Source organism: Cibotium barometz, chromosome 1, assembly GCF_041138505.1.
Source record: "Cibotium barometz isolate CiBa-2024 chromosome 1, ASM4113850v1, whole genome shotgun sequence".
NCBI lineage: Eukaryota > Viridiplantae > Streptophyta > Polypodiopsida > Cyatheales > Cibotiaceae > Cibotium > Cibotium barometz.
The window spans coordinates 24,220,454-24,229,360 of NC_141046.1; the positions used below are offsets into that span (position 1 = coordinate 24,220,454).

Genomic DNA, 8,907 nt, shown 5'->3' on the forward strand with positions numbered 1-8,907 from the left:
TATCTCCACAACCACTCGCCACCTTTTCTATGCTTTCCACCCTGCCTTAAGGCTGGTCGCCTACCAGGCCGCCGGCCGCCTTGATGCACAGGCACCTCTAGGCCTGGCCGATGGAATACCCAGCCATAGACTTGGCTGTTGCATTGGCCATGGGCCTCTTGAACCCTAATTCTGGGGTAGCCCAAGGGGCTACCCCTTTCTTCTACATGCAACTACACATATGCTTGGTATCTGGCTACAAACCGAACATCTGGAACACTTGTCATCATTCCAAAGGGTGACTCACAGTACGAAGTAGCACTGCATCATGTGTGGGACTTGCACACCTAACCAAGACTATGTACAGGACTTGTGCACCTGACCTTGGACGCTTAGAGTGGAACCCTACTTGACTTGTTCCACGTTCTTTGATTATTTTACATAACCCTACAGAAAACTTCCCTCCAAACATAAAGTAATCAGCAGGGTACAACGAAAGGTCATTGTAGGTAGTGTTTGTGAACCTTACTCAATAGAAATCTTGAGTGAGCTCTATTGGGGCTCCTAAAAGTGTGTGAAAATATACCTAATTTGATATTTTATCCAGCCCAAAAAGGGGATCGCATCATAAATCAGCAAGACAACAGGATATAAAATGACTTCATCTGCTGTTGCCGGCGCTTCATCACATCAGGCCATATACACTGCTGCTTTGTAGGCACCTGGTCCACATCAAAACATTCAGCACAACACCCTGTTGGCAGCACCACCCAGAGCAGCCACATCACATCTGTGTTTACCTGCAGTACCTTGGAGTTTTGTACCTGCAGCACCCAGCCACATCACATCTGCATTTACCTGCAGTACCCTAGAATTCCATACCTGCAACACCTAGCCACATCACATCTGCGTTTACCTGCAGTGCTCACACTACCTCAGGATTGCAGTCCTCTCCGCCCTCATCCTCCATCACCAGGACAGCAGCCCTCTCTGCTCCTTTACCTCGACATCAGGCATCTATTTTCATGCTGTGTTGATTTTATCTGATCTCTCATACATCTGGTCCTTTCGTCCTTTTTCCCCCACATGGTATCAAAGCTATCATGAGCAAAGGGCTTGAAGACCTTGAGAGCATACAACATGGATCGTCTACCCACGATTTTGGAGGACCAGCCTTTTCTGACCAGATGTTGATTCTCCTTATTTAGATATAGCCTACACAGAGGATGGGACTTGGAGAGTCTCATTCGAGGTCTTACATTGGGGGACGACTAGCCCATTTACACCTACTCACTTTCTACATCTTTGGCATCTCGTCCTTCTTCTCCGAGCTTATAAGACTTCACTTCCAGAGGGGGATACATGCTTACAGCCAGTCAGTGTGCCAGTACTGGACCCCGGTATCCAACCTCATCTAGAGATCCCTCCTGCTCAGTCCAGCCGACAGCCTAGACTTCAGTATGGGACTTTCTCTCAGGGAGGACAGGTACCACCACAGTCTTTCGGAGATCCATTATCATCAACTTTGCCAGAGACCGCATCAGATTCGTATGTACCTTCGAGTGCTTATGTTTCTAATTCCATCTCGGTGTCTTTTTCTGCAACACAGGTTTAGCATATGGTACCATCAACAACCCTCAATCCCTAGAATTATATGAACCCAAATAGAGGAGGGTCTAGGAGCACACTTCGAGGTAACACTGCTTTCTCTTCTGGTTCACCTTCTATTCCTGATCCTAATGTGTTTTGGAATATTGCACAACCACAACCACAACCACAAAACCCTTCCACCCAACCTATGTCTCTTCGTGCTACTGATGTTGGCATGTAACCATTACCGGCGGTCGCACCCCACAGGTTGAGCTTGCTACCATCAGGCTCCACTATTCAATACATTCCTACAACGGACAACGATGCCAACATACTTACAAAGTCCCTCAACCGTCCCATCCTCAATCATCTTCGTGAGCGGATCAGCATCGGTCCTCCACCATCACCCTCAACATCTTGAGAGGGGGTCTATCCTCTCCTTTCACCTTATTCTTCATTCTTGTAACGGGCGTATGAGTTAGTGAAAACCCCATGAGGGCACTGCTCATGCGAAAACCCACTGCATAGCATTTACCATCTTGCATACCCTTTGCATAGCATTCTGTTTTTTTTGTGTTTGGGACACATGTATGAATGCAAACCCAAAATGGGGCATTCATGCATGTGAAAACCTCTTGCATTGCTGCATTGATCCAGTACTGCCCAAACTCAAAAAGACTTTACAACAACCGAAGAGCACATGATCTACACCCGTGACAACCAACCTTACCCAAAACCAAGTACTTCTTCATGTTCCTCTTCACTCACTTACCATCCTTCTCATCTTCTCTTATGGTCCCCTTTTTGGCCTGAGAGGGGGTGTGTGAAAATATACCTAATTTGGTTACTATTTTATACAGCCCAAAAAGGGATTTTGTTTTAGCCATTTTTCATGTCTTGCTGTGCTGACCGACTTCTTTCCCTGGCCAACCAGCAGCCCAAACATCATATAAATATGCACATCATAAATCAGCACAACAGAATATAAAACGACTTCATCTACTGCTGCCGGCGCTTCATCACATCATGCTGTATACACTGTGGCTGCCTGCAGGCGCCTAGTCCATATCAAAACATTCAGCACAACGCCCTGTTGGTAGCGCCCAGATCAGCCACATCACATCTGCGTTTACCTACAGTACCGTCAAGCTCTGTACCTGCTGCAGCACCCAGCCACATTACATTTGTGTTTACCTGCAGTACATTGGAAGTTGGAATTCTGCAGTACCTGCAACACCCAGTCACATCACATCTGCGTTTACTTGCAGTGCTCACACTACCTCGGGATTGCGGCCCTCTCTGCCCTCATCCTCCATCACCGGGACTCTTCTCCTTTACCTCGACATCAGGACAGCAGCCCCCTCTGCTCATTACTTTAGGATAGCAGCCTACCATCTGCTTGGGATCACGGCCCTCTCCCCCCTCAGCACCAGCACGGGACAGTAGCCCTCTCTGCTCCTCCATTTCAGGGTTGCCCTAGCAAAGTCTCACACTGAGCTCTTGTACTGGATTTCATTCATCATTATACGTACTCTCACTCATCTATTTTCATGCTGTGTTGATTTGCTCTGAACTCTCGTACATTTCTCGTACATCTGGTCCTTTCGTCCTTTTGCCCTCACACATCCCACATGTTTAGACAACAAATTTAATTTTGAAAACCAGAATTCTGTAGTTCTTTCCTTTTTATAAAGCCAGCGTTCATGCAATAATTTAACCAAACCATTATAGATGCCAGATGACAAAATTGCTTTGTGAAAAGTGCTTTTCAAGCTACTTTTAACATGAGCTCATCAAAATTAAAGAAAAAGAAGCTTCATCATGATAATATTGTACCACCTTCTTGAGCTAAGAGCCGCAACAAGTGCACATAAAGTATTGTTGATGCTACAATTCCGCATGTGAGCCAACTCCTCGCGAGTAGCGTTGCTGAATGGAGGCTCTAGAACCTGTATATGCAAAAGAGTAAATAAACAAAATGCCTTACAATAAAAAGGCGGATGAACCAACAAAAATTTCTCAAATCGAAGACCTGATTACTTGTTATGATGAGCAAAAGCAGAACAATGATTCTAATTCACACTGAAGTCATTTGGGCACAACATCAATCCAACATTTAATGTGATGCTGTGAAACCACCACACATCTAAGGGGTCATGTAATTATTCATATGAGTCACCTCCCAGGAATCTGGTACAAAACACACCAGCCATTGCCTCATGGTCAAGATACATTTTCTTTCTCTTGCTTGGAAAGAGCTGGATTTTACTGTGTTGATTTCTTTGCACATTTTTCAGCTGTTGAGGCTTGAAGGATAAACATACAACTACGCTTTATGGCAAACTTACAAAACCCATCTTGAAAAAGAAGGTACCGTAGGTGCCTTAAAACTAGAAAAGGTGCGGGTTCTTTGGTGTCACGGGACGTCCCATAAACTGCCTAAGTGTGAAATGACAATTGCTACCAGACAAGGAACCACAAAACCAAGGCCAACAAACTGTACTATCAACACAGTATTATGTGCAAAGAAGCAATGCGACAATCACATTAAAACCAGGAAGAAGGCACGTAAAACTACACCCTAGCCATGATTGAAAAAGGTTAAAACAAAATGCATAGTATCAGCCCATAACTACAAACTGTATTAATAAGGTGGACAGGTCACAGAGGTGGATACTCCTCACCGGTTCTCAGCTTAAGCTTACAACATGACTGTGTTGTTCCCTTCTCCCTAAAGAACACCATTAAGACCTGAGGTATTTTTTGACTCCAATGAATCTCTTCAAGAAGCATATGAGATGAGCAAAATTCTTGGCCATCTTTCACTAACAGATATTTCCTACTTCTGGAAAGAAGAATGTGATCCAAATGATCTATCTTGCAGGTCAAAAGATGCAGTCAATGAGTTGGATTCTGTGAGAGATCTTCGTTCGAAGGGTCGGAGGAGAACTCGTTATTCTTTGGAGGAAGGGTTCCTTATGATATATATGCCAGGGTGGGTCTTCAATCCTTGGTAGCAAGGTGTTATGTGGATGTGAAGGCCCACGGGCCACACTACGCCCTTCTCCCTTCAGGCTTCAGGTGCCTTAAAAAAGCGGACTACGGCTAAGAGAGCAGAACCCACGCCTTCAGACACGTTGAAACAGACACAGGAGTAGATATTGACACTTGTAAAGCATGAGAAAAATTACTGAGAAACAAAAAAAATACTAAATATCTACCCGTCCTACCAAACCTTTGAGAAATACTTACAATGGCTTACAAACATTTGTAAAATGAGATATTCACGCAGTCTAATAAATTAATCCACCTCAACATTGACTTTTAGGGAAAAACCTTGCTAAGGTATTGATATGCCCCTAGATGAGTGGCAGCCCCACCTTCATTGCTAAGTATTTGTGGAGGGAGAGGTCCTTGTAGGAGACAAATATGGAGAGGGTCTCGAAGCACTCTACATTTGGGACATCCAGGTCAGTCTTTCCCGCACTGAATAAGCTGCATGCTCGCAGTTTTCTTTGTTGGCAGTAGTAAATTATGCTTAGAATGCTGCACACGCCCTCATGTATGCATACTCGACGTACATGTATGTAGATGCATCCATGCATGTGTGCAGATTCATAACATGCATTGCTACATATATGTAGATGTATAATATATATTCATGCTTGTGCAGGTACATTCATACATTCATGTATAATAACATGATAATACACACATTCATGAAATTAACATACATACAAGATTCGAAAATTGTATAAGATATACATGCAACACACGCACTTGCACCCTTTACTAAACGATTATTACTTCTTTCTATATCAATGAAATTCTATCCTTCTTTTTCTTTTTTCCTTCCCATGCATCCATCCATCCATACATATATTCATACATACAAAAAATCCAAATTTATTCAACATTCATATTTACACACACACACACCATGTGTACACCTAAATAAAAAATTTGTGAGTTGTGTAATACACACGCATACACCTACATACATGTATCCATTTATGCATGTGTACACACACCCCCTACATTCATGCATCCATCTATGCATGTGTATGCACGCACACACATATACACATGAATGTCTGTGTGCAATTGGGCTGTTGCCTCTGGAATGTTTTATCAAAGTTGGTCAAGTTCTACCAAAGGTTTTAATCTATGCGCTTTTAATTGTGTGCAAGGGGTTATGCTTTCTGGGACTCTTCCACATGCTTTTTTTTGTATATAGCTACAATCATCAACACTACCTCAGATGGGCTGCTGACTAAGAGAAGAGGGTGTCATGTGCACACACATGGACATGCCTGATCCAAAGCTAATCCCTAATTCACAGCATATAAACATAGGTTTAAGGCACTAGCAGGGCTTAGAATATGCCCAAAGGACTTTAAGGTGGGCAAGGACCATGCTGGCCAGCATTTATATATTTTTGGATTTGTCCTATTTTTTGGCCAACATTAGGTTGGCCAGTCCAAGATGCTTTTTGGGCCTATAAAAGGCTAGGGCAGCAATCATTTAGAAGTATCTCACTCTCGTTTTTGGAAAAAAGTGATGTGTAGTGATGACATGGTGATGATGACATGGGACTGACACGCCCAAAGACTAGATTTTTGCGCAAATGAGGATGCAAGCATGTTGATAAGGCGCTTAGTTGTTTCAAATAGATGAAACATGAGGGAATCTCTTTAAATGTTTTCACACTTGTTTCACAGCTTGATAGCTCGTGCAATTATATGTTAAGACTCAAGAAGTATATGCTAAGATTGTAAGAAGGCTGTCACACCAATTGCTACAATTATTCTTGGGAGGTATTGTCAAGCCTCCCACTGCATGGAAAGTATTAAGTGGGCTATTTTTTAAAAATAGATTTTATGTTTTATTAATAAGTGCGTGTTTTTGGATTGTAATTGTATCAATTTGCAAAGGCTAATTTAAAATTTTCTATTACAAACTTTTTAGGGTTTCTACCAAGAAGTCAGGAAGGAGCAGGAGAATGCAAAGATGCAGGCCTAGGCCTAGATAGCGTGGCTGAGTAGACACCATCTACATAATGTAGGGCGAGAATCTCTGCCATCGGGCTCCTTAACTAGTAGTAGCTATGGCAAGACCTTAGCTACAAAAACAACTCCAATACCTCCTCTAAGGTATGTCTTCTTATCCGTTGATTTTAGCTCCTTGTCTTTGCCAAGGTTTTTAAAACATTATGCTTACATGTGTGTCTATAAGCATAAGAGCCAGGTGCTCAGTAGCAAAAATAATTTTTACCTTTTCTATTAAAATAATTTTATCATGGTCATGCTGAGTGTTGCTTGAATTTGTAGGTATAGCTCAAATTAATCCGAGGTCAGCTCTAGCATCTTCTTCTTTAATTACATGTAAAAGAGTATCTACTTTGAGTTCCCCTTGCTGTGTCTTTCTTGCATCTACTACCTAAACATGAGTTTTTTCTACCATAAAATTGTCTACATGTTCATCTTTCATGGGGTTTGTATATTGATTTGCTTTGGGCAAAAGAGGACGATGGTGTCAAGCCTGACATCGGGAGAAAATCCACAATACAAGTTTACTAAGGATACCAAAATACAAGCTCTATGCAAATTACTCTTTTGCTAATCATATCGAAGGTCAAGGTTTTATGGGCTTAAATTGCATGCTAATGAAAGTCGTGGATGTGCATGCTGACAGTGGATAAGTGCAAGTATTGTAGCTATAGCTATAGTGGAGAGTTTTGAGTGGAGGTCCCCATTAACATCCTCATTTGCAATGCTGGGATGCCTTTTTGATAGTGTAAAAGTGGAGAAGTTGGATGTGGTGAGACCAGAACCAACCTCTTGGGGTGTGTACCCAATGCATGCGACTCTCTGCCTTATGAAGGTCAAGAGCAATATTGATTTGCTATATAGGAATATTTTACTATATAGATTATTATACAGTAATTTGTTGATTATTGATATAGTAGTTTTTTTACATATTGATTTGTTATATAGTAATATTTTACTATATAGATTATTATATAGTAATTTGTTAATTATTGATTACTATATAGCAGTTTTTTACTATATAGATTGCTGTATAAGAAAGTTTTTCTAGATCGATTATTATATAGTGAATGCTTTCATAACTTTTGCTATATAGCAACTTTTTACTACATTTTACTATATAGTGATTTATTGCCAGTTTATTTGCTATATAGGAAGTGTTTTCCTAGAATGAAGAGCTAGGAAGTATTCCACTATTCTTTGATCCGTACTTTTACTAGATATGTTCATTTTTTCTAGTAAACTATTAGCAAAATGATTTTTTTTTTGCTATATAAGAATGCACTCTAAAAGTCGCTTGTGCTACACAATAACAATTTGAAAAAAGCAACAAGTTGTCTCGCTTTGATTTCAAGGAGCTTGGATTATGTATGAACCAAAAATGATGGATCCTGTGACTCAGAGCTTGTATGATGTGAAATGCTTGAATCGTGCGGATGCTGGGGTTTAGGAATTCAAATCAGCTTCAAGGAATCCACATAAGAACTTGTTCTTCTGAAGTGTTTTTCTCAAATTTTGGTCCATATGAGCCTCAGCATGGAAATACAATATGGGCAAGTAAGTATTACCAATCAAGCATGTGGAATGGTTCATTATGCTACGGTGCAAAAGATAAGGGATGAGTAGAAAGGAGAATTGGCAAGCAACATGAGCCAAGGCGAGCTACAAAACAACAATTTGAAAGCAACAAGCCGTCTCGCTTTCATTTCAAGGAGCTTAGATTATGTATGGCTGGGAATGAACCAAACTGTTTCTATGCAGCTCTCCCATATCCCCAATCACTTATCGTACCCTATACCTGGCATAGTAGGATCTAGATGTTCCCTTTGAAGCGCAGCAATCCTTCGTCTGATAGCTCTCTCCTTGTCCAGTGCTTCATGTGTCGATAAAGTAATGTTTATGTTTATGCTTAGGTTTATGCGTAAACTAATTTTTATATTAAAAGTGGAATTTTGAGCATTCTCATTTCATGGTAAATGCAGGGAAGCTATGGAAAAAAAATTATCATTAGAAAATGAATTTATGCATAATAAATTTTATGCTAAAAGTGGAATTTTGAACATTCTCATTTCATAGAAAATGCAGGGAAACTATGGCAAAAATTTTATCATTAGAAAATGAATTTATGCATAATAAATTTTATGCTAAAAGTGAAATTTTGAGCATTCTCATTTCATAGAAAATGCAGGGAAACTATGATAAAAATTTTCTCATTAGAAAATGAATTTAAATTCATGCATCATAAATTTTATGCCAAAAGTGGAGTTTTGAGCATTATTCATTTTCGAAA

The 8,907-nt window shown here is 40.7% G+C and overlaps 1 long non-coding RNA gene across 1 annotated transcript; it reads right to left on the reverse strand.

The window, feature by feature from the left end:
• Positions 1-508: 508 nt before the first annotated feature.
• On the reverse strand, positions 509-4,661 carry LOC147641765 (uncharacterized). Its single transcript, XR_015266035.1, has 2 exons — positions 4,254-4,661; positions 509-3,518 (listed from the first exon to the last, which is right to left on the reverse strand). It is a non-coding gene; the product is annotated as an uncharacterized LOC147641765 (long non-coding RNA).
• Between the last annotated feature and the right edge of the window lie 4,246 nt (positions 4,662-8,907).